At 43.3% G+C, this 25,583-nt stretch overlaps 1 protein-coding gene across 1 annotated transcript in view; it reads left to right on the plus strand.

The window, feature by feature from the left end:
* NTF3 (neurotrophin 3) overlaps nucleotides 1-25,583 on the plus strand; it is a 122,957-nt gene that overhangs the window by 31,506 nt on the left and 65,868 nt on the right. Inside the window, exon 3 of the mRNA XM_030215035.1 lies at nucleotides 14,172-14,425. The gene's annotated coding sequence lies outside the window, so the exon portion shown is untranslated. The remainder of the gene's footprint in view (nucleotides 1-14,171; nucleotides 14,426-25,583) is intronic.

The raw sequence follows: 25,583 nt of genomic DNA on the forward strand, positions 1-25,583 counted from the left end.
CAATCTCCATCCTTAGAAGTATCTCATTAAGTTTAATTATACAAAGGAAGAAACTACCCTCCCCCCCCCCCCCCCCCCGTTAAGTTCATCTGAACTACTGATGAAATAAATCCTTGAATCACGTGTCATATCTTATAACAATGTGTAGAGATGTGCGTGTGGGAGAGGGGTGGGATATGAAGGCGGAAAGGAAATTCTTTCAAAACAGAATATTTAGAATTATTCATTATTTAATTTTTTTATCACGGAAAATAAGTAGTTTTCACAACTTGGAAAATAACAGGATAAAAACAGACGACAAATGGCTGATATCAATTCAATATTAATGTTCTACAAGTTTGAATTCTTTTTTATATTCTGAATTATTCAGATGCCTTTTCGCGTAATGTTACCTTTCTTGGGTTATCTGGATTGCACCATATCCAGTCTAGTCAACAAAGGATTCCTTTCATCCTTAGCCACAGTAATGTTTTCCACCCTGGTCGTTGTGAGACCAAGAAAATCATCCTCCATCTTCAGGGCGATTCCCGTAGGAACCTGTTCTATAAAGTAAGTTACCTACTTTCCTTTATAGCTGCGGTTCTCGACTAGGATGTCGTGACAGACCGGTGTGTTGCAAGGACCTCAGAGGCGTGTCATGGGGTTGGTGAATTGGCATATGCAGGGTTAGCTGGCACCTTTATTCCAGGCAGGCAGAGATAAAGTAAAGATTGCATGAGGCCTTGCAGCCCTTGTCCGAGTTCAGCACATGCCAGTCCCACTCTGACGCAGGCCGCCTGTGTTAGAGGAGGTGGCACTGGCAGACACTGAAAGTGTGTACAGGCTTAAGGTCCTACACTAACCTGTGTATGATCGTTCAACGACTACCGGTGCTGTTTCATAGGATAAAGGAAGTCTGCATTGTAACGGGACTGGCAAATGTTGACTGTGGGCACAGGCTACGTAGCCTGCACTGCCTTTACTTTACATTGGCTGCAGTTGCGGTGGCAATGATGAAGAAAAGGGAGGTAAGCACGAAGCTGGACCAAGGGGTAAGGGAACAGAAGGAGACAGGATGGTTGGGAGAGCGAAGAAGAGGTGCTGGAGAGGGGAAATGGACACAAGGGAAAAGAAGAGATGAGGTATTCTATACATAAAGTGGGAAAGAGGGGCCAGATGCTGATTCTGATGGGAGGAAGGGGAGAGAGGAGGAGATGCTGACCATGGTCAGGGGAAGAAGAGGGCGAGATGCTATGGTGGGGAGAAGGGGAGAGAGGGAATATGCTGATTAAGGGAATAGAGGATAGAGAGGAGATGGTGATGGCCATGTCAGGTGGGGGGGGGGGGGGGGGGAAGGAGAGGAAGATGCTGAATGGAGGGAGGAGAAATGCTGACTATAGGGGAAAGGGGAGAAGGAAGAAGCTGCACTATTGTGGGAGGGGAAGGGGTGATAGGGAAATTCTGGACCATATGGATGGAGGAGAGAAAAAGGGGAACATGGTGATGTGGACCATAGGAGGAGGGGAGAGAGAGAGAGAGAGAGAGGACAAGGAGATGCTGGACCATAGGTTTGAAGGGGACAGACAGCGGAAACAGAGTGATACTGGGCTACAAAGTGTGTGAGGAGAGGGGGGGGAGGACAGGGACATGCTGGGCTACAAGTGTGTATGGAGAGAGAAGGAGAGAAGATGCTGGGCATGGTGGAATCATGTGGAAGAGACTATGGGGGTTGTCAAGAAGATGAATGAGAGGAGGATAGTGAGTAAAGAGTCGAAGTGTGGTAATGGAGATTGAATGAAAAATAGAACGGAATAGAAGGCCATGGAAGGAGTGAGGCAGGAGAAATGGGAGATATAAGGATAAGAAGAGTTAGAAAATTGATAAGTATCTGGAAAGTAAAAAGAAGACAAAGGATTGGAAAGTGAGATGGCGAAAGCTGTGTGGGCAGACAGGCAAAAAAAAAAAAAGACAGAGGAAATATATCAGAGACATATGTAGTGAGGGAATGGAAGAGTACAGAAGGAAAGAAAGGACAAATGGACAGCAGCCACTGGAAAGTGAGTTAGCAGAAGAGAGACAGGAAAGCAGAAACTAGGACCAATAAATTCTTAGAAAAATCAGATCAAAACAAATCTTGTATAGCACTAAAATCCCCCTTTCAGGGTTCAGTGCAGTTTACATCATGAGTACAACACAGGATGAGAAGACAGTTAAGGGATATAAAACAGTAATGGTAAACAGTCTTTGGAAATCGTTTTTAACCTCTTCCTAAAGGTAAGTAATTCCATAAAGAAACTCCTAATACAGGGAAAAGAGAGCTAAAATTCTTCTGAAACCGAATTCCCTTACAGAATGAGGATAAAATGAGTTGTTCTCTCAGTCTGTCAGATTGAACCATACATAATGATATTACATTAATCAATAAACCAAATGTGAAGCCTTATGCATTTTGAAAAGCTAAACAAGCAGCTTTAAACCTGACTCTTTCAGCTATGGGAAGCCAATGCAATTTAACAAGACATGATGAAACACTGCTATAACTATTCAGTCTTACTGCTGTGTTCGTATTACCTGCAGTTTTCTCTGATATTGAGACTTAACGCCAAAAAATAAGACGTTACAGTAGGGTTACCATATGTCCGGATTTACCCGGACATGTCTTTTTTTTGAGGACATGTCCGGGCAACCGGGCGGGTTTTGCCAATCTGCCCATTTGTCTGAATTTCTGGACAAACAGGCAGATTGCTAGCCTCCCCTCCCCTTACTTACTACTGCCCTGGTGGTCTAGTGACCTCTTCCGCCTTCGGGGTAGGAAAGAGCCCCCTTTTTCCCACCCGGAGCGCTGCCCTGCATGCATCCTTCCTGTTCCTGATCTCGGCACTGATTCAAAATGGCCGCCGAGAGTTGAAGTGACCTCGCGAGACTTCAACTCTCGGCGGCCATTTTGAATTGGTGCCGAGATCAGGAACAGGAAGGATGTATGCAGGGCAGCGCTCCAGGCAGGAAAGAGGGGGCTCTTTCCTGCCCCGAAGAGGAAACTAGACCACCAGGGCAGTAGTAAGGGGAGAGGGTGACGGGGAGGGGGAGTGACGGAGTGTGTGACAGGGGGGAGGGGAAAATGTGACAGGGGGCAGAGCGAGGGCATGGAAGGAGGCGTGGTGGGGTGTGAAAGGGGGCGTGGTGGGGTGTGTGGTGGGGGCAGGGCATGTGTCCTCCTTTTTGTGGGAGAAACTATGGTAACCCTACATTACAGTAATCTAGATGTGGCATGATTAGCATCTGGACCAACGATGCAAAAGCTTTTTGGTCAAAGAATGACCTACTTACACATCACTGTCTAATTTTAAACAATGTTTTCTTCCATAATTGATTGATATGGGAGGAAAACGTTAGGGAGGAATCGAGCAAAACCCCAAGCTCTGTAGCTTCAGATTCTTCTGCAAAGGTTTTACAGTGTTAATGAAGTTGGGACCTGATTTCAGAACCACAGGATCTTGGGTTTTTTTGCGTATTCAGTTTTAATTTAGGACCAGACGAGAGAGAATCAAACACCTTTTAAAGACATGTGTCATAAGACACAGTTGCTGAAAAGCTTAATTTCTAAATTATATAGGATTATTGTCCTAACTTGGAAAACCCAGAGATTAAGCAGGTAAAAGCTTGGCTCTTCTCCCAAGCCTTTAATGGAAGAAGTAACTAACTAGCCAGTCACACACACAAGGACATTAACACCAGCTGCACATCTACGTAGCAGGATTTGCTTATCCACTCTTATGCCAGCTGAAATTACTTTCCTGCACCATTTCTGACTTCATGTGCAATGTTCCTGTCCTCTTATTTTCTAACCCCTGTTACTCTGTCTTCTCAGTCTACATATCCCATCTCCACTTACAGCCTGTGCTCTCTATTAAGATGTTTTAATGCGTCTTATGTTGATATTAAAATCATTCACAGAGACGCCCCGGCCTACATGTCAGACCTTATTGACTTGCCACCCAGGAACGCTAAAAGATCAGCACGCACATTCCTGAATCTTCACTTCCCTAGCTGTAAAGGACTAAAATACAGATTAACACATGCGTCCAGTTTTTCTTACATCAGCGTGCAGCTGTGGAACGCATTGCCACTTGACTTGAAAACAATTTATGACCTAATCAACTTTCGTAAATCACTGAAGACTTACAGTATCTCTTCAACAAGGCAAACCACAATGATCCATAATAGGAACTGTAACGCATCTTGCTTACCTGATATTCTGAATATTTTCTTTATATATCTGATTGCTTAACTCTATTATGTTATCCATGTTCTTTATGTAATACCAATTACCTGCAAATAGGTGGGAAAATGTGGGATACAAATGCAACAAATAAATAAAAAAATAAATATTGTAAGTAGTGAACTATCCACACAAAAACCCTAAAGCAATTGACGATATTATTATAATCCTTACAAAACCCAAACTTCACTACAAACAGAAAAGTGGCCACAAAACTTAAAAGAGAAAATCGAAGAAAAAAGCCTCAGAGAATAGTGAAATTCACTATCAAGTACTTGATCAAAAATATAATCATTGGCAGAAAAAAATCTTCCATACTTTTGTCAAAATCTTTTTTAAAAAATTACTGCTCCTAACCTAGGCTCTGAAATTTGTGCTCTATTGTCAACCAGACTTAAGAGCCTAAATTTTATCTTAACTTAGGAAATTATGCTCATAAATTTAGGCCTGGTTCCGAGGCATTAAAACAATTTTTGTATCTTGCATGTTCTGAAACAACTGGTTGAAAATGTTCAAAAATCAAGTGGCAAACATAGACACTCTCGAACCAGAAAAACATCAATCTTTTTGTTTGGAAAATGGCCATTTGCTAGATGGTTTTGAGCTCAGTGTGTCTGTCTTTTTGGACCATTTTTGAGAAAAAAAAAGGTTCAAGGGAAAAACGAACAAAAACAAGCCATTGGGATATATGGAGAGCCAGCATTCTTTGTAGACTGGCCACACAGACATCCCAGCAGAGCAGTGGGGCACCCTAGGGGGCGCTGCAGTGGACTTCACATAAAAGTTCCCAAGTACACATCTCACTGTTACCCCCTTATATTGTATTGTGAGCCCTCCAAAACCCACCAAAAACCTACTGTACCCAACTGTACACCACTGCAATAACCCTTATGTCTGCAAGTGTCACCTATATTATTATTATTATTTATTGCATTTGTACCCCACATTATCCCACCTATTTGCAGGCTCAATGTGGCTTATAGCGTCTTGCTATGACATAGTCAAGGCAGGATCTTGGATACAATCGGTGATAAGCAGAGATTAAAAGAGGAATTAGAGCAGAAGGTGGTAGATAGGGTAGTGTTGGAGGTGTATTTTGGTATTGGGGAGGGTTGGTGTGGTGATTTTGTGTCGTTATGGGTTCTCTTTGTAGGCTTTGTTGAAGAGATGTGTCTTCAAGGATTTACGAAAGTTGCTTAGATCATCAATGGTTTTTAGGGCTGTGGGTAGTGCGTTCCATATCTGTGTACTCCTATACGAAAAGGACGTGGCGTATGCCTGCTTGTATTTAAGTCCTTTACAGCTGGGGAAGTGCAAGTTGAGGAATTTATGGGCTGATCTTTTGGCAATTCTTGGAGGTAGGTACACTAGGTTTAGCATGTATAGTGGAGCATCTGCGTGGATAATTTTGTATATGTGTGTACATGTGGGTACAGTGGGTTTTTGGTGGGTTTTGGAGGGCTCACACTTTCCACCACAAGTGTAATAGTTAGAGTGGGATGTGGGCTTGGGTCCCCTTCTCTACAGTCTACTGCATCGTCCACTAGGCTACTCCAGGGACCTTCCTGCTGCTCTAATAGGTCTGGCCATAACATCTGAAGCTGTCATAGAGTCTGGTATGTATGTTTCTTTCACATCTTTGAGGGGTGGGAGGGGGGCGGGTCAGTGACCACTGGGGGAATAAGGGAGGTCATGCCTCAATCCCTCCAGTGGTCATTTAAGACACCTTTTTGTGATTTAGTTGCCATTGAAACAGGTTTAGACCAAAACATCTTTTAGCACTGGATATTTTGCTTTGTTCCTTTATGGCAGAAAAAGGTCCAAGTTTTGGGAACACCCAAATCCTGCCCCCAACACACACCCTTGTGATTTGGACACATTACATACAACCTGCATGGAAAAGTCCTTGTGTCACTTTTTGGACATTTTTCTGTTTTGAAACTGAGCCTCTAGTTCTGCCATCAATAAAGTTTAATTTTACACCTTGATATTCTGTTTATCGTCATTCGTCACCTTCGAGGTGTTTGGCATTCTTCGATTCTGTGGAGGATTATTGTTCTTCTGTGTTTTCCTGCTCCTTTCCTGGTCTAGTAAAAGAGATCATAACCTGCAAATAATTACTACTACTACTATTTAACATTTCTAAAGCGCTACCAGGGTTGCGCAGCGCTGTACAATTAACAAAGAAGGACAGTCCCTGCTCAAAGGAGCTTACAATCTAAAGGTCAAAAAGTGCAGTCAATCAAGACTGAGGCAGTCTAGATTTCCTGGATAGAGGTACAATTAAGGCCTATAAAAAGGACACTTTCAAAACAGCACAGAATTATACAAAAAAAAGAGAATTTCACAGCCATTACCAGTGGGGAGAAATTGACCAGAGTAGCTCTAATTTCCAGCATTGATAAAAGTTTTGTGTAAAAAAAAAGTACAATGTTGACAATGTCCAATATGGCAAAATGACAATTTTAATTTCCTATTTTTAGTGCAATTAACAGTAAGAAAAAGAAAGTTACATACCACAAGACAGAAATGTATTTATTAGACTTGATTTCACAGAACTTTCGGAGAATTCATTTCCTGCCAACACCCCAGTCTAACACCATCTGGAAGCTCAGCAGATTGAAGCCTGCAGCCAAAATGTTTATGCCCTCTGGAAACAACAACGCCGGGTGCCCCTCTGTAAAGTGAAATGCTTGAAGTGGAAGCTTTTGCCCTTGCCAGTGCCTCAAACAATGTGGTCTACAGGTGATTTCTGGAAGAAGAAAAAAACGACAATCGAAAGTGGGACTTCCAAGTTCAGCAAAGATTCAAATAGCCAGCTGGGTCCTTCTGGCTCCAATTTGCTCCCTAGATGGGTTTGTCCACATTTCTGAGCCATTCGTGTAATCTGGTTCAAATCAAAGCTGGAATTTTAATAGCTGACGCTGTAAGAAAAAATGCATCTATCATATCCAATGGAACGGCCTGGAAGGCCATGCGCTGAATCACAGAGTAATAGGTAACACTTTCACTCCTAGAAAAGTAGTGGCATTCATTTTCAAATTTAGGGCCCCTTTTACTAAGCCCAGTAGGCGCCTACGCATGTCCAATATGCGCGCCAAAATTTTCTGGCTCGCATAGCGGACGCACGCCAAGGGGCATCTGACGCACGTAGGTCCTTATCGCCCAAATTCTTTACCGCTAGGTCTATGGCTGGCGGTAAGGTCTGAGACCCAAAATGGACGCGTGGCAATTTTGATTTTGCCGCACATCCATTTTCGGGGGAAAGAAAAAAGAGGCCTTTTTTTTTTACAGGTGCGCTGAAAAATGATTCTGCGCGTGCCCAAAACCCACGCCTACGCTACCACAGGCCATTTTTCAGCATGCCTTTGTAAAAAGGACCCCTTAGGGACCATAAGGTGAGAAACGTCTGTGCTTGCTCTCTCTGCTTTCCAGATGCTGGACAACATGTGGATGCAGGCACCAGTCCTGATGTGCTTTTGAGAAGACTGAAGCTATACACTGGATGTAAAATCAGGCCTGGTTTAGTCTGTCCTTCGTGACATGGCCAGGGCCACCGAGAGACTGGGCCGGGGCCGGGCCCGGGACAAGGCTGCCCCCGGGCCCCCCTCCACCCGAAGTCGCTGGGCCGGGCCCTCTCTCCACCCCCGGGCCCTCTGAACTAACCTTTAAGCGCCTCGCCTCCCTCACCTTCGCTGCAAGCAGCGACAGACCTCTCCTTCCTTCCGTGCCCCGCCCTCACGGACATTACATCAGGCGAGGGCGGGACACAGAAGGAAGGAGAGGTCTGCTGCTGCGAAGGTGAGGGAGGCGCTTAAAGTTTAGTTTCGGGGGCGGCGGAGGCCCCGGCCCGGGGACTTTTGTCCCCCCTGTCCCCCCCCCCCCCTCTCGGCGGCCCTGGACATGGCACCAGTATATGGCAAGGAATGTAGCTGTACAGACCTGTACTTTGCAGATTCTGGAACATTTGCAACTCTTTACAGACTGGTACTCACAGAAGTTGGTTTGTAAACCATTTGGAGTGTTCTTCCAGAAAAAGCAGTGTAGAAATAAATACGGCAGAGCATTTCAGTTTCCTTAACCGACAAGCGTATGTGATGCACCAGTCAGCAGAAGTGGCTGAACTCTCCTTAGCACCCACAAGCTTACTTGGTAGAAACTGGGCACGTCGTAGATCTGAGCAGAGCCACGTCACATGATTACAGGGAGGAAGTTTTCCAAGCTTACATATAGCTACTGTTGATAGGGAAACCACTCCCTTGGCATCCACCAGGGCATCTGTATTGATTCACCACAGGCTCTTGGAAAATCTTGCCCCAGAAGAAACGCTTAAATTAGCAGAGTCCACAAAGCATACTCTGCAAGGTGTTGTTCTTGAGGTGTCAGCTGGGTTAAGGACAGAGGCAGAGGCAACCTGCTTTGAGCAAGCAGGAATTCCCTTTCCTGGGTTGGAGAAGGCAGTGTGAGCTGCTGACGTGAAGATGCTGCTAAATGCTCTCCCCGCACCACGGAGGAGGATTCCTGATCCCTGACACATCAATGGTATCAGCCTTGGAGGAAGCGCCTTCCCTTCCTAGCCAGAGGTAAGATATTTCTTTGACTGCACCAGATCAGAAGAAGAATAAAGGGAGGGTGCAGCTACCACATACCACTGAAAAGCCAGAAGTATGAAAAAAAAGGAAGTGACAGATTCCTTCATCACAAGAGGAGAAGTAACAGGAGTAGAGGTGTGAGAAGGGAAAAGCAAGTCACAGCAGCACTGGAGGTGAGGAAGGACCTCACGTTTGCAGGCAGATTGTGCAAGTAAAGGCAGTACAGAAAGAAAGAGAAAAGAAAGAAACATGAAGAGATAAAGTGCCAGAAAGAAAGTGGAAACGAGAGGAAACCTTTGAAAAAGAGAAAATGATCTTGAAATTAAAAAAAAAAAGCGAGAAAGGTATGGAACTAAGGGGTCCTTTTACTAAGGTGCGCTGAAAAATGGCTTGCGGTAGTGTAGGCGCAGGTTTTGGGCGTGCACCAATCCATTTTTCAGCACGCCTGTGAAAAAGGCCTTTTTCTTTTTGCCGAAAATGGACGTGCGGCAAAATCAAAATTGCCGCGCGTCCATTTTGGGTCTGAGACCTTGCCACCAGCCATGGACCTAGCGGTAAAGAATGCGGGTGGTAATTACCTGCGCGCGTCTGATACGTGCGTCCAAAAATAAAAAATATTTTTCAGAAGCGTGTATCGGACGCGCGCCAAAAATGAAATTACCGCTAGAGCCACTTGTGGTAGTCAGGCCATTTTGGCGTGCATTGGGCTCGTGTAGACGCTTACACGGCTTAGTAAAAGGGCCCCTGAGTTTCAGCTAATCCTGCTTAAAGCTAGTGCCATGAGAAACCACATCTCTCTTCCGCAGCAACAAACCTACTGTCATTGATGTTAACCCTTTAGCTGGATAAAGCATGTGTTCCAATGATCAGATTAATTTACCGTTTAACATAATGTGTTGGGAGGTATTTGACATACATGAAATCCGACTGCTTTCAATGGAAGTCACGGAACTGAAAGGGAACTATGATCTTTGGTGGGCTCATATTGTGATAAACTGCATGGCGTGATTGACGGTTGAGCCCAGTCCCTCCCTGCCAGACTTTTGAAGTACAGCAGACTGAATACAGGATGCAGGTAAAGCCCATAACATCACACTGCATTCCTGCACTTCTGCAGCAGGAAGGAATCGAGAAGTTTGAGCTGGTTCCAAAATACCTGCACAGCGGCTTGGTGTGGGGGGAGGGGGAGAACTGCTAGCACGTAAACGAAACTCGCAAAGCAAAAGTAGGGTTACTCTATTCTACCCGCATTTATAATGAAAACGGAAGTCCTAAGCATATTGCAAAAGAGCGATTAGCACTTTGCAGAAATTTGTCTTTCATCAAGGGTTTGATATGCCAACATTTGTAATTTAATACGTTTCAGCCTAAAGATGTTAATGAAAATTCTCTTGGTTTTGTGTGGTAACGAAAAGACGGAAGGCACCTTGCAGCTTCTTCCACTCCTTGCTGCTCCAGTTTCATTGCTTGTTAGAAATGAACCAGTAGCCTCTATCTTCAGATACATCGGGGGTCCCTCCAACAGGAGGGGGGGGGGGGGGGAGGGAGTTTGGCTGAAATTAGTGTCAGCGGTGACACATTTGGCACGAAAGTGCTGAGGAATTGCCAACTAAACACATCCATGTGTTCCAGTGAAAAACACCTTTAAAAGGTGTCTGAGGACTCACATTTCAAATGAGCTACATAAGATCCCCTGCATGTGCTTGGTTTAGGCTGCCCCCTTTCTCTGAATATTTTATTTATTTATTTCTTACATTTGTATCCCACATTTTCCCACCTATTTGCAGGCTCAATGTGGCTTACATAGTACCGTAAAGGCGTTTGCCAAGTCCGGTAGAGAAACAAATACATGGTGACATAGGAGCCAACTTTTCAAAATTATTGGGGGTGCTAAGCCTAATGGAAATGACCCCTCCCTGGACACATATATGGAATTTTCTCAATATTGGGGGTGCTCAAGCACCCACAGAGTCGGCTCCAATGCTTGGTGATGTTGTGGTCGATTTAAGGTTCAGGCACAATGGGGATCGAAGAGAGGAGAGGTTATATAGTGTCCATTACGAGCTTTGGTTTTGCTGTGTTGCAGAGTGTAGGCACTTATTTAATTATTTGTTGCATTTGTATCCCACATTTTCCCCACCTCTTTGCAGGTTCAATGTGGCTTACACTACATCATGATAAGTGGACATATAATTAGAAATATACATTTAATGTTGGGTCGGAAGGGTATGCCTTTTCGAGCAGGTTGTTTTTTAGTGATTTCCTGAAGTTTAGATGGCCGTAGGTTGTTTTCACAGCTTTTCATTGCAATGTGCACAGACTTTATCATCTCACTTTAAAAAAAATGTGCAGAGATGCTCTGGCAGCACCGACTTCTGGAACTGTGAGAAAGCAGCTCATGTCGTGAAGTCAGCTTGAACCTAGAGACGCTTGCCCATACTTTCGGCCAACTTACTGTCAAGTCTGTTATCTACACAAACTCAGACCACATGGATCAACATTCAGACCCAGTGGCAGGTGCTTTTTTTTTTTTAAACCGCATCTATCCTGCACCACTATCCAGAGAAGAATTTGGCAGTGAATGTACCTGGGTGACACTTGCTGATATATATAGTCAAGTTGTTCAAGGTACGACTGCATTTTCTGTCCTAAATTCAGTCACTTAGATATGGGACCATATCAAGCTGCAGTTGCCCCTGTGTAACTCACCCACTGGTGGCCAATGCATTCCTATGGGCATTTCTAACCTTTACCGTGCCCTTAATTTTAGAGCGTGCTAAAAACGTGAGCGAGCCTTAGTAAAAGATGCCCTAAGGGGCCCTTTTACTAAGCTGCAGTAAAAAATGGCTTGCAGTACTGTAGGTGCGGGTTTTGGGAGCGCGCAGAATTATTTTTAAGCGGGCCTGTAAAAAAGCCCTCTTCCCCCCCCCCAAGAAATGGACATGCGGCAAAATCAAAATTGCCGTGCGTCCATTTTGGGTCACTGACCTTACCGCCAGGCATGGACCTAGCGGTAAAGAATTTGTGCGGTAATGACCTACGCTCATCAGATGCCACTTGGCGAGCGTCCGCTACGTGCGCCAGAAAGTAAAAAATATTTTTCAGACGCGTGCCAAAAATGAAATTACTGCAACAGCCACACGGTAGTCAGGCGGTAAGTTCATTTTGGCGCATGTTGGGCATGCATAGACGCTTACGCAACTTAGTAAAAGGGGCCCTAAGTTTGTAAACAAAGAAGTGAAGATAAATACATTTGGGTTCAATTAGGGCTAAGGATTAGGGAGGAAAGAAGAAGTGACATTAATTGTATGAATGGATAATGTTCAAATAGAATTCTGTGTTTTCTGAAAGGCTAAATTTTATTTATTTATTTATTTATTTATTTCCTGCATTTGTACCCCACATTTTCCCACCTATTTGCAGGCTCAATGTGGCTTACACTATGTTGCAAAGGTATAATCATAAACAGAGTAAGAGGTATGGTCTAATTTAACATATTACTGTGTAAGAAATTAGGTAGATAGGTCAGTAGAATTATTTACATAACACAAAATAAAACAGGCAAGATATAATGACCAATAGTGATAATGTGATTAACATAATCAAATTAGTAGGGATCAGTATTAGTTGGTTTAGATGTAGAATGGAATCAAGTCATTACGGAGGATTTTTATTGTAAGTCTCTTCGAACAGGTGCGTCTTTTGAAATTGAAAAAAAAAAGAGAGTTTTCAGTAGGTTTCTGAAGGCCAGGTAATCATCTGTGCATTTAATTGTTTTTTGTGGTTTTTCTTAATGTATTTTTCTAGGTTTTGCTGTCTATATTTCCAGAGCAAGTGGATGCTTGTGTTATGTATTAAAGAATTGTAGAAAAAAATCATTTATAAGTCTCAAACCAAGGCTACATCCAAATCTCTAATATATAGCTCAGCATAAATGGGTACTAGGTGGACTATTACAGATGCCAATTTCTCCATACAGAGAGCAACAGACAAGAAAGAACTCTACCGAAAAGCTCATGACACAGGTTCGCAGTTGCCGTAACGAAGGGTTAATGTAACAAGAACTTAGGGTGCCTTTGCTCCCCATGCAGCCACGCACTTGAGAGGCTCACTGCTCCCTGGAAAAAGCAAAGAATCCATACCTGCTTCTAATCTCTCCCCACACAGAGCTCGTCATTCTCCAGTGAACAACACAACGCCCTGTATAGTTTTCTGAAGTAACTACTGCAGACAGGAACAGATACACCTGTAAAAGAAGATAGGTTAGAGGCTGGTTACGTAAATGGTCAGTGATCTTCATCAGAAGCATAACAGAGACAGATTTACAGATCTAAATATGTATATTTTGGAAGAAGTGCAAGATAAGGGAAATAGGCGAGAGAGGCATTTAAATATCTCCATGGCATAATGCACAGGAGACAGGCCTCTTTTAATTGAAAGAAAACTCTGGAACAAGGGACAAAGGATGAAGGTGAAAAGGGATAGCCTCAGAAGTAATGTAAGGAAATATTTCCTCCAAGTGGAGGTCCAAGGGACAAGGAGAGTATCTAAATTCAAGAAGGCATGGAACACGTCTAGAGGATCTGTGAGGAAGAGATTATAGAGCTCAGCATTGGCGTAGATAAAGAAACTCAATAGGCCATATGGTCCTTGTCTACTGTCATTTTCTGCATATGCAGGAGATGAATGCTGACATTCTAATTATAAAGAGGCACATGAAACTTGATAGAAGATATATGCCACTAGAAAAAAATTAGGCCACATCTAATTCCAAGCATCCACCACCCTCTCTATTTTTTCACGGAGAGGGTGGTGGACGCTTGGAATGCCCTCCCGCGGGAGGTGGTGGAGATGAAAGTGGTAACAGAATTCAAACATGCGTGGGATAAACATAAAGGAATCCTGTGCAGAAGGAAGGGATCCTCAGGAGCTTAGCCTAGAATGGTTGGCAGAGCTGGTGGTTGGGAGGCAGGGCTAGTGCTGGGCAGACTTATACGGTCTGTGCCGGGGTTGGTGGTTGGGAGGCGGGACTAGTGCTGGGCAGACTTATACGGTCTGTGCCGGGGCTGGTGGTTGGGCGGCGGGGATAGTGCTGGGCAGACTTATATGGTCTGTGCCAGAGCTGGTGGTGGGAGGCAGGACTGGTAGTTGGGAGGCGGGGATAGTGCTGGGCAGACTTATAGGGTCTGAAGAGGACAGTACAAATAAAAAAGTAGCACATATGAATTTATCTTCTTGGGCAGACTGGATGGACCGTGCAGGTCTTTTTCTGCCGTCATCTACTATGTTTACTATGTTTAATTTGTATCATTACTTTCTAGATCCATTAATATCGAGGTTGGAGCTAGTCTACATGGTGTGAGGCTTCTGAACACATCAGAGAGATCGATGAAGGGATCTCTATCACTCCCTGCTCAGTCTTCATCTGCTACATTACCCTAACTTTCTGCACAGCCTTCATGTCCCTTCAGCACAAGTGAGGAGGTATCTAAAGATGTGATAAAAGGGTGAATTAGCCCCTCAACACTGCCACAGAAAGAAGAAGAGGATAAACTAGAGCCTCTACAAGTCTTGGGTAAGAGCTGTGCCTTGTGTATTTCGTTTCAGCACCGATTCTTTTTAGGCATGATATGTGGAATCTAGTCTGATATGTGTAGTTTTCTTTAGTTATTAGATTTTGAAAGGAGAGGCCATGAACTTTGCCAGGTTCAAAAGAGCCAACAAGATGAACCGTTCCACACTTTTGCAACTGCTCAACAGAATGGACAGGTTCAACACGTTGACGAGATGTGTTCTAATTGTGGACCGTATGAGGCTACTGTGGCATCCACACATTATAAATCATTACAGAGCCTTTTATAAACTATGTATAGGGCCACAGGAAAAAATACATGTTTTTCAATAAGACACAAATCAGAGGATGTCATTTTACAAAAGAAAACATTACAAAAAAAAAAACCCCAGCATCAGTTGAGAATTTGTACATGTAAGTAGCAGCTTTTATAAGTGGCAATTTTGGTAGTTACATTGAGCCACCATTGACGCATGTGTCACCACTGACAGGTGTGTCACCATTAACGTGTAAATTCCACCAGTGACAGGCATGTCACCATTGACACGTGTAAACACCACCATTGAAGTGGTGGATTTTAAAACCTACCTGTCCAAAGGGAGCTTGTTAAAGAATGCAGTTCCAAACTTGAAATTATTTGCACTTTGAGGTGTTTTTTTTTAAACCCCATGGAAATAAGCACGATTCCCCCCTTAAGTTTGCTTCCAAAGGCTAGGTCCAAACAGGAAGACAGTTATCCATTATTGGGAATGGTGTGCAGGCCAGTGCTGAAATTCCCAGGTACATATGTATTGCCCCCAGAAAATGCAGAATATGCTTTTAAGGCCCACCCGAGCCAGGCCCAGAACACACCTCCTTTAAATTTCGGCATAGCAAGCATGTATATATAAGTAGCTCCGAATTTACAAATATATTTATGGACACCTGTTCCAAATGTATGAAATAACACAGTGGAACAAGAAGAGTCAGGAGCTGGCAATGGAGGAGAAGGGCATAGATTCAGGCTGAAATTCAGTTACTACTACTACTTAACATTTCTAAAGCGCTACTAGGGTTATGCAGCGCTGTACAATTTGACATAGAGGGACAGTCCCTGCTCAAGGAGCTTACAATCTAAAAGACAAGTGAACAGTCAGTCAGTAAGGGGCAGTCAAATTGGGGCAGTCTGGATTTACTGATCGGCACCTAACTCTTACCGTTCACTAAATCCAGACTGCCCCAATTTGACTGCCCCTTTCTGACTGACTGTTCACTTGTCTTTTAGATTGTAAGCTCCTTGAGCAGGGACTGTCCCTCTATGTCAAATTGTACAGTGCTGCGTAACCCTAGTAGCGCTTTAGAAATGTTAAGTAGTAGTAGTAACTGAATTTAGGAGGAAGGGTGTAGGGAGAGAAGAGAAGATGCACAATGAGGAGTTTGCAGAGTGAATGAATTTATGAGTAGGAGAACCAGGTAAGATGTTTCAAAGTGTTCCATGGTTCTAGCAATACTGAGGGAAGATAAGTCATGTACCTGGATTTTGAATGGAGAAAGAGCTCAGCAGGAGACCCATGAGAAGCAGGTGTTATTTTCGAGAAACGTACAAAAGCAATCACATAAAAATCCTATATTATACAGTTTAGCAGACTATGAACAAGCCCTGTGGTGTTTTTGAACAGAACGGAGCAAGCAAACTATGGATGCCCTTGCACGATCAGAAATATACAGGAATGTGCATTTTGTTGTGAAATAGAGAGGTGTGGTAGCCCTGTTAGTCCAGTCTTAAAGGTTATCAATAGAAATCAAACAAAATCAAACATGGAAAAGAAAATAAGATGATACCTTTCTGATCTGACGAAGAAGGGCAACCTTCGAAAGCTAATCAAGAAATGTATTAAGTTATGTCCAATAAAAAAGGTATCATCTTATTTTCTTTTCCATGTTTGATTTCTATTGATAACCTGTTGTGAAATACAAACAATATACACAGTTTCACAACCCAAAGGTTACCTGGAGAACAACTTCTTATACTACTCCAATGTGGCTCATTCTGTGTTTCTTCTGTTGGCCAACAAACAGCACCTTCTACTGTACAATACGGTATAAATACAATATGGGTCTTATATACTGTAATCACCCAGCAAGTTTGATGCAAATTACAAACCTCAAAACCACTAGGATGGACATTTAAACCTTAATAGAGTTTCTTAAAAAGATAAAATTCAACTTTTTACAAAACCTCATATAGTTAGATTCATGTCTTATTATTAATGGTAAAGAATTCTACTACTTATCATTTCTATAGCGCTACAAGGCATACGCAGCACTGTACACCATACACATAAGACAGTCCCTGCTCAAAAAGCTTACAATCTAGATAAGACAGGCAGACAGAACAATTAAGGGTAGGGAATAAAGAGGTGAGGATAAAAAGGACAAGGCTGCTTGATACGAAAAAATAGATCATAGCATCCTTTTAAATCCTACACCATTGATTGAGGGAAAATTTAATGTCAATTGATCTGAGCTTCATAAGATCAGATTCAAATGAGGAGAATTTAATAAAGATACCACGTAAGCTGAAGCCAAGCCATACAATATCTGGAAAAAAAAGTGCACAGCTTAAAAACAAATCTAGCTTCCACGGGAAGCCAATGGAGTGGAGTAACAAGCTTATTCTGGGTACGTCTGAATGAGATGAAAAGAAAGCGGGGAATTCCCTTAACTGAAACGTCTGCACAATGTATTTCATACTACGTGAGGTACCATGAACAACAGCTATTAATAAGCCTTGGGAATGAATTCTTGCGAGTGTCTTCCAAGAGCACAAGGGAAGTTGCTTTTTTCCACCTACCAAGTAGACAGATGACCTGGAGACCAGGGGTTCATTGAGACCCAAATATTAAATAGTGACCCTATGTACACACCGAGTCATAGGATTTGTTACTTTTCATACAACAGTATGGAAACAACAGGGCTTGAAGAAAAAAGTCACTATCATTTGAAAATGATTTTTGTAGGTGAATATTTGATAAGCAGTGGCATCGTATAAATGTTTTAACAAATATCTTTTCCGTAATCACATACCGTAATTAGAGCACTGAATGTACTCATGAGACTTCCTATCACCTGCTTTGCCACAGGTAACTTGCTTCTCTGTAGTGTTTTTAATCAGTCTTTTTACCTCAGAGATAGCATCTTGTCTCCTGTTTGTGTCCTACCATAGTGTCCTGGCATGTTCTATCTGGTTAACTGAATCCCATTCAAGTATATTCTCAGGACTAACTACTGTGAGTCTTTTATAAACCATTTGCATTAGTCACAACTCTCATGCAAACCTGCCTGAAATACTTTCCTTCCTTGGAAACTCTCCACACCAGCAAATTAAAATGTCCCCCCCCCCCCTTAAATTAACTCAACAAGCGTGAATGGAAATGTGGAACACTCTGAAGAATTGCAGTAGGCAGAAAAGTCACCTGAGGCTTGGGAAAGATGTTTGTTTACATTGTTTAGTGAGCTATTTCTATTTTAATGCTCTCTCACCCCTTGCCAAAGACTTTTTCGGGAGCGAATTATCTTAAAGCCCAAGGGATTACTCTACTGCAATTCCCATTAGAAAGACAGTCACCAAGACAGCAGAGGGATGTCCTGCTCCTTAGATGCAGGAGGTGTGGTCCTGAGAGTTAACCAGCTGTAGTTATACAGGCCTCCTCGCTCCTAGAAACAGAGCAATCAGCCAATAGCAACCCACGTTTTGGGGCTGTTTCCTGCGCCTTTCTCACTGTTACATCTCTCGTCTGTCCCACCATGACTGTGGTTTTCAACTCTGGAGACTCAGAACTTTGTTTTATCTCTTGCAAGCAAGATTTTGCTTTGTCTCATGTTTTTGAATTTTATTCTCTTCTCTGCTGTAATATGAAGATGCACCGGCCAGGAACAGACATGTTGAAGCAGTTCTGCATTAGCTCCAGGGCCGGTCCTAGGGTCTCTGGCGCCCCCTGCAGACTATCAGTTGGTGCCCCCCCCCCATATCCTTTCTCTCTTCTCCCACCCTGCCCCTGCCCAGCAATTCTCCTTCGCCTCCATCCCCCTCCCTTTTATGCCCACCTGCCCGCCCTCTTCTCCCCCCAACATCCCTCTTTTTCTTCTGCGTGGTTTAAGTCTTTTTTAAAATTTACCTCCGTCCCAGCGGCCACGTCATTTCAAAGCCCTGCCCGTCTCTAGCCTTCCCTCCCTTCGTGAGTTCATTCCCGCAGAGTCCCGCCCTTGAGGAAATGATGTCAGAAGGCGGGACTCTGCGGGAATGAACTCACGAAAGGAGGGAAGGCTAGAGATGGGCAGGGCTTTGAAATGACGCGGACACTGGGACGGAGGTAAATAAAAGATTTAAACCCCCAAGGGCAGCGTGGTATGATGGCACAGCACCGCAAAGGCGCCCTTGAAGGCAGGCGCCCCCCCTGCGGTGCTTACCCCGCTTACTGGGTTTGACCGGCCCTGATTAGCCCCTTAATGCTAGAAAAGTTCCCAAAAAACTGCATGTTCAATTAATTGAATAATGAGCCAATTTGTGCCTTTTTAACAATTATGTGGAGCTAATTGAAATCAATTAACATGTATTTTATTTATTTATTTATTGCATTTGTATCCCACATTTTCCCACCTTTTTGCGGGCTCAGTGTGGCTTACAATACGATATGAATGATGGAAATACAATTTGTTACAACTTAGTTATGGATTACATTGTGAAGAGTTATGCGAGACAATCAAAGTGTTGTTAAGGAATATAAACACTGGAACAAAACCTTGAAACATTGGAAGGAGACAGCGGGAAGCTAAAAGGGCATTATGTATGGTATACATATTTCTGTGAGTAAAGGTATGAGTGAGGTGAGACTACGGGGGATGAGAGTTCAGAAGTGGATGTATTGATGCATTAGTGAACAGTGAGTGTGGACTTTATGTAAACGTAGGCCATGGATTTTGATATACTGCCTTTCTATGAGTACAACCAAAGCAGATGAAGTTCAAGTGATGCATGTGGGAAGGAGAAACCCGAATTACAGCTATGTCATGCAAGGTTCCGCTTTTTTAGTTTGCAACGCTTATATTTTAGTGCAGGAAACAGGCACCAATGTGTGTTTTCACTTCTGCTCTGACTCGTGCACATTTGGTTCTCACAACCAGCGCTTAAGGTCTTGCATGGGCTTCCTTCTGCTTCCAAAACTAATCAAAACCGGCAGATTTTAAAAGAAAGAATCATAAGAAATCCTCTCTTCAGACACCCCAACACCTGCTCCGAGCTGGCATTATTTTTTGCAGTGGTAAGGCGGCTTTATTTTGTGCGCTGTTCTCTAAAATTGGGGGGGGGGGGAATAGGAAATGACTTCATTTACATCCATTTGACTACATTAGCATGCTATTTGCACTAATCCTTGGCACGCTCGTTACGTGAGTACATAAGTATTGCCACACTGGGACAGACCAAAGGTCCATCAAGCCCAGCATCCTGTTTCCAACAGTGGCCAATCCAGGTTACAAATACCTGACAAGATCCCCAAAAAGTACAAAACATTTTATACTGCTTATCCCAGAAATAGTGGATTTTCCCCAAATCCAATTTAATAATGGTCTATGGACTTTTCCTTTAGGAAGCCGTCCAAACCTTTTTTAAACCCTGCTAAACTAACCACCTTTACCACCTTCTCTGGCAACGAATTCCAGAGTTTAATTACACGTTGAGTGAAGAAAAAGTTTTCAGGTTTGTTTTAAATTTACTACTTTGTAGCTTCATCGTTGTGTTCTTAGCATTCTGCGCTGGTTAATACAGGTGTTAATGGCCTCTAGAACCCGTGCTTGCTTCTGAGCATCGAGGCCATAGATAGAAATCTCGATTCCTATATATATGTATTTGGAAAACATTGGCCACAGTTTTATTAATTAGTGAGACAAGTAAACACTTAACCCCCAACACATCTAAAACTATCCCTTCCCAGGGCAGTCTCTAAGCAATGGCAAATATCACCATCAGCAGCAGCACCCATGGTGACGCTGGGCTACGCCTCCAGTCGTGGCGATGTTGCACACGAGCTGACATCATCACATTACTCCCCAAACTTATTCATTTCCCCTTCTCTGTCAGGCCACATTCAGGTCCAAACACTCCTTTTTCTACCGTTATCCTAGATGTGACTGCCCACCACCACCCCCATTTTACCCCCCCCCCCCCCCCCACGGAAAGGGAAAGTTGGAAATGACCCACACCCTGTATACTAAATTAACTTGAAGGCACGCTGCACCTTAACATTGTCCAGTCAGTACTGCATTTCAACCATAAGGTGGCACTGTTGCAAAAGCCAATAGGTTCATGGGGGGGAAAAAAAAGTTTTGCACAGACATTAAGATCATGAAGACACATGAATACTGCATGGACCACCTAGTCTACCCATTCTGACATGTCACGGCAGACTCATGCCAATGTCAGACCTTACCTTCACATCCCTGGACAAAGTTATTTATTTATTTAAACAATCTTTTACCCTCCCGACCCACACCATCTACAATTCTGGGTGGCTTACAACAAACACACGTAATTATGTACCAAACTCAAGTACACATAAAAACAGCAACTGGATACTAATTGTGTAACAAGTTCAAAAACTCTTTTGCCAGTGTTCATGAGAAAGCTTGCTGGAAAACAAAGGCCTTCAGTTGTTTTCAAAATGTAACAATTGAGTCTATCTCCTGTAAGTACTGTGGCAAAGAGTTAAAAAAAAAAATATATAGCATTTCTATAGATATCAAAAGAGGGTTCTACTTCCAACATACCTTTCTCTGCTGACCTTAAATTTCTGGACAGCTTATAAATTTTCAACGGATCCTCTGCGCTTATCTCAGCCCTTCTTGAAATCAGTTACTGTTTTGGCTTCTACCACCTCCACGTACTCGCTATGCTTTCTATGTAAAAATATTTTCCACTGTTACTGCTGAGTCTCCCCCCCCCCCCCCTCTTTGAGCCACACATCACAATCCTTAGTCCTAAAATTTTCATTCCTTGGTTTCGCTTTTGTCATTAATAAGGAATGCTATTTACACAGCGGCGAAGTTCAAATTCTGAGCTGCCAAGCAAAGTGTATGCAGAGGAACCCCCGATGGCACTCTCCTCTGCCCCCTCCCACCAAAGCGTGAAGCCTCTCAGGCTGGCAGGAGACGAGCAAGGCAAACACATTCAGCAGTGTTGCCATGTTGCTTCCGGACCTTGTACTCTAATTATCCCATCTGGCTGAGCAGCAGAAGCGCTTCAGAGGATCGTTCTGTAACAGTGCACTTATAATTGGGAATGGTGGAGGGCTCATGGTAGAAGCCTATTTTGTAAAGGAACCTAGGTGCCTACTTTCGTTTATAGACTAGCCTACCTGGGTATATATGTGCTTAACTTATGCCCAGGGCCAGCGTTGGGGGTGGAAACCATGGTGTGCCTTGAGCCTGCCTCAATTTGAAGACAGCATAGCCCAAAGAGAAGATTTGGAGTCCCTTCCCCAGTTTCTGCTCTGGGATCTACACATCATACACTGGTTCTACTTAAGCCAGCCACAGAGGTGATGGTAATGTTCGTGCCTTAATGCCATAGATATGGATATCAATTACAGTGTTCTATAATTTACGCATGTATGAGCCCCGCCCACGCATCAGCCATGTGTCCACCTCCAATACAAATATAGACTAAGATAAGCAGCTATGTGTAAAGAAGCACTTTGGCGGAATTTAGGCATAAGAGCCACATGGCCTGACAAGTCTTACTTCAAGACTTGATCTCATGGCTGCAGGAAAGGTTCAAGGTTTAATTTATTGGATTGACTGAGCCGTCAAAGTGATGTACAGTAACAATAAAATCACACAGAGCTCCTTTTACTAAGGTGACTAGCGATTAGCACACGCCAAATGCTAAGAAGCCAAGAGGAATAATCATTAGCATGCGCTAAATCTGTTAGCGCACCTCAGTAAAAAGAGCCCATAGTCAGAAAGGGAAATATAATCTCCAATAGGAAAGTAAGATTGAGAATCATCTGCTTATTACTACTAGATGTACACATTAGCCTCCAGATTCTCTATAGTGAGACTTGAGTTGCGGGTGCAATTATGGTCATATTCTGTGTTGCCTGTGGTAGTGTAGGCACTTCCATTGGGTGCGCGCCAGATCAGTTTTTACCGCGTCTACAAAAATGGCTTTTTTAAAATGGGATGGGAAAAGAGCCTGTGGTAAAAATGAAACCAGCGTGCACCCAAAACCGGCCTGAGCTCTTAACGCCACCCACTGATCGAGCAGTAAAGGCTCACGCACTACACACGCGGTGACCAGTCGGTGTGTGCCAAGTGCGTGCATAAGGAGGAAATCAATCAATCAATCATCCATGTGTTATGGGCGCACGCCAAATCTGAAATTACTGCCAGGAGGGCACCCTGCCCTGGCGCTAGTCTCATTTGGGCATGCGCTGCACTTGCGTAGAGCCTACCACGGCTTAATGAAAGGGCCCCTGAGTAACTTGCTGAAGGAGCTACGGTGGGTATTGAACCCAGTTCCCCAGGATCTCAGTTCACTGCACAAACCATTAGGCTACTCCTCCATGCTCCTAGCACTTAAAGTTTCTCTTGCTGTCGGTCTAGATCCGCAGGCAAGTTCAATGTTTGTTGTGCTCTGCCTCAGTCCCACTTCACTGAGCCCCTTCGGGAGCAGCCAGGCTCTGCTTGGACAGAATTTACACCATTGTATATAGACAGACACAGCCATAGAGAAAACTTTTAAAAGATTTTACTGGGGTAATTTGCTAAACACCTGGGTTAAATGGAAGGGGGGGGGGGGGTAGGGGGAGGATGAAAATTACCCTTTCCCTCTGTGAAATAACATATTCAGGGATCTCATTTTGAAGTACTCGTGGGAATGTTGGTGTAGATATTCAAAGGGGTTTAGTAGGGTAGAAGAGTCCGATTAACTTCTGGGTCAGCTCATGTACTTGGACACTCAATGCCGGAAGCCACAAATATCTAGGGTTGTGGGTGGCTCACAAGTCACCTATCACGATGGGCTGAATATTACCCCCTTAAATGCTTTGTACATAAATTCCACAAGAGCAGATAGTTCAAATGCCTTCAAGTCAAGGGCGACTCCTGACATCTATATAGAGAGAGCACATGGAGAAAGTTGTGTTTGACTCTAAGGGGCTACCCAACGGTATTTTCGTGGTTGATGTGATTCAATCAATCCATCTTGCTGCTGGTCTTCCAATGCCTTTTGCCAAGCATAATGCTCTTCTCTAAGGAATCAGATCCTATATAGGATGCCCAAAATTGGGTGCGGAGCCCAGATGCGCTTGCAAATCAAGTCAACTGATTGCTAAAACCAATTATTGGCATTAATTGGCACTAATTTGGATTTATGGGTGCATCTGCCTATGCCCTATTCTCTGTGTGCCCAAATTGTCTCGTGCGTAACCCAAAAGGAGGTGTGGCCAAGGGAGAGGCAAGGGCATTCCAAACATTTAGGTGTAATGTTATAGAATGCCAGGTTTATATGACCAACTTGAATGCCAGGATTTATACCAACTTTTAGCTGGTGTTCGCCCTTGTGCCCAACTCCACTCTAGGGAAAGGGGCTGGAATTTGATACACTGCCTTTCTGTGGTAGAACCAAAGCAGTTTACATATTCATATGTAGATACCTATCTGTTTTGATTGTTTCTTGTCCAGAATAAAGATTTCTCATTAGGTGTTCAGGAATGCCCATTTTCCTGAGGACTTTCCAAATTTTAGTATGATCGACTCAATGGAAGGTCATTGCTGATGTCTACCTGGATAATCAAAACAATTCCAGACACTTCCCCCAATATATAGAGTTCATGACATAAGGAAAGCTGTAGTGCCTAGCATCTTCTTTCATGCTTCAGAAATATTTAATATTGACTTTTTTTCCTTATTATCCCACAAATATTGACCTTTAATGGCCTTAAAAAGCCTTTCTCATGGGAAACGTAATGATGGGGATTTTCTATGTGTACATGCCAGACACATATATGTATGCTGTGTAACAGTGCATGTACTTTCTCCCACTGCTAAACATATGTTGTTTATGGAATTTTTCTTGTTTTGTTTTGGGTTTTTTATGCTTTTGTTTTGTTTTGGGTAATATCACAACAGTACACCTAGATAAATAATGCTCATTATTGAAAAATAGGGCCACACTAGTAAGCAACACTGCACCCCCCCCCCCCCCCCCGATGCAGAAAAAGAACAAGAACAAAATTTAGGGGGTTTTCTGTGTCATTTTGAGTTAAAAACTGCATGAAATGTCACTGCCATTTCCACGTCTTTTCAAATAAATACCCAGGTAGTCTCTGTCCATGGCTAAGGGAAGCAGCGTTCCCGTGACTTAGGTAGGGTGGGAGAGTACCTCAGTGCATTGAAATATCTTTATTCCCCACCATTCAGACTTCACTACTTCTTCCAGATATTTCCAGCTTCTTAAAGGGCCACACCAGGGCTGGTGTTAGACACACAGGGGCCCAGGGCGGAAACTGGGGAGGGGACTCCAAAACCTACCAGCAGTCTATGGCTCTTTCAGTATGAGGCAATTATGGGGCCCAGGGCAGGTGCCCTGCTTGCCATCTCCTAAATCCAGCCCTGGGCCAGACTCGAACACACCAGTCTAAGCTGCATTTTCTAAATTGTACTTTGCCTTTAAGGATTACACAGAGACACCTAAAGACCACCAAATATTATTATGTCTTGACTCTGGGGGTGGTGGTGGGGGCAATTTTATAAAGATGTTTTTTCACATAAATGCCTCATATTGTGAACCCTTCCTCTAATCACTCTTTCCTATAGAAACGCTCAACTTTTTTCTTTGACAAAGGTTATTGACCTGGGTTTGGGGGTTAGCAAGACTTACTGTATCATTTATCTTACTTGGCAAGATTTTTAGATGCCTTGTGACCTGTGTCAACCTGAAAGGGGATTTTGTGGTATATAAGTCTTTTATTGATATTATTTGTACTTTTGATTTAAAAGTCTCTTTTATATCCTTGAGGGTATAAACAGATTTAGGGTTTCTTTTACTAAACTGCGCTAGCAATCCTGACAAAGACCATTTTGATTGGGCTTTGTCAGTATTGCCGAGTGGGAATCGCTAGCA

The sequence above is a fragment of the Microcaecilia unicolor genome, chromosome 9 (assembly GCF_901765095.1).
Source record: "Microcaecilia unicolor chromosome 9, aMicUni1.1, whole genome shotgun sequence".
NCBI classification, from domain to species: domain Eukaryota; kingdom Metazoa; phylum Chordata; class Amphibia; order Gymnophiona; family Siphonopidae; genus Microcaecilia; species Microcaecilia unicolor.